We start from the raw sequence: 831 nt of genomic DNA on the forward strand, positions 1-831 counted from the left end.
TTACGGCGCAGCCGCGCGTGAGAGGCGCACGGAGCTTCTGGGAGGAAAGCTCCGCCTCCCACCAGTTCAGCGAAAGTGGCTCGGTTGCGTGGAGAGGAGGATTACGGGTGTCTGTTGCTCGCTTGGATGAGAGGAGGAGGAAGGGGAAGTGATGCTCCAGGCAATGCCGTGTTAAACCGATTTTAAGTCTTTGAAACCTATTTCAAAAGTTCAAAGTTGGCATTGAAAATTTAGCTAAATAATACCATTTGGCATTTTCAGGGGGAAACGCCAAGAGAGAAGAGCGCGAAGTCTTTTAAAGAAAATAACGCTGTATTTTGGAGAGAGTGTTTATACTTGTATATCTTATCGAATACATGCTTGACGAAATAATAAAAAATAAAAATGACATTCGCCTGCTTCGCATTCTTTACCTGTGTTTTCCCGCACTCAGTTTTTCCGAGAACCCACTGTCTGATAATCGGCACAGTTCTAAACATTCATTATCTCTAATCCAAAATAAAGGTTGCCTTATCAGCCACGTTTACTACTTGAAGAGATTTGCGTTGCATTCACAGGAATCCTATCCTGAGTAAACTTGTGTAGAATCGTGCAAAATCGAGCGTTGCAAGGGCTGGAGGAAAAAGAAAACGGGAAGATAGGAATTGGTGATAGAAGCCGGTGTTAAGTTATTTTAGAGTAATGTTAATAGGACTTGAATTTATACAGATTTCCCATCCCATAGAAATAGGAACTTGGTGATTATGTATGGGTCTACAGTATTTCTTCCTTTTATGCCCAGAATGCAGATTTTTACATATTTCTCCCAGCACTTGCATCCAACTCCTGTAC

Source organism: Thamnophis elegans, chromosome 4, assembly GCF_009769535.1.
Source record: "Thamnophis elegans isolate rThaEle1 chromosome 4, rThaEle1.pri, whole genome shotgun sequence".
NCBI classification, from domain to species: Eukaryota; Metazoa; Chordata; class Lepidosauria; order Squamata; family Colubridae; genus Thamnophis; species Thamnophis elegans.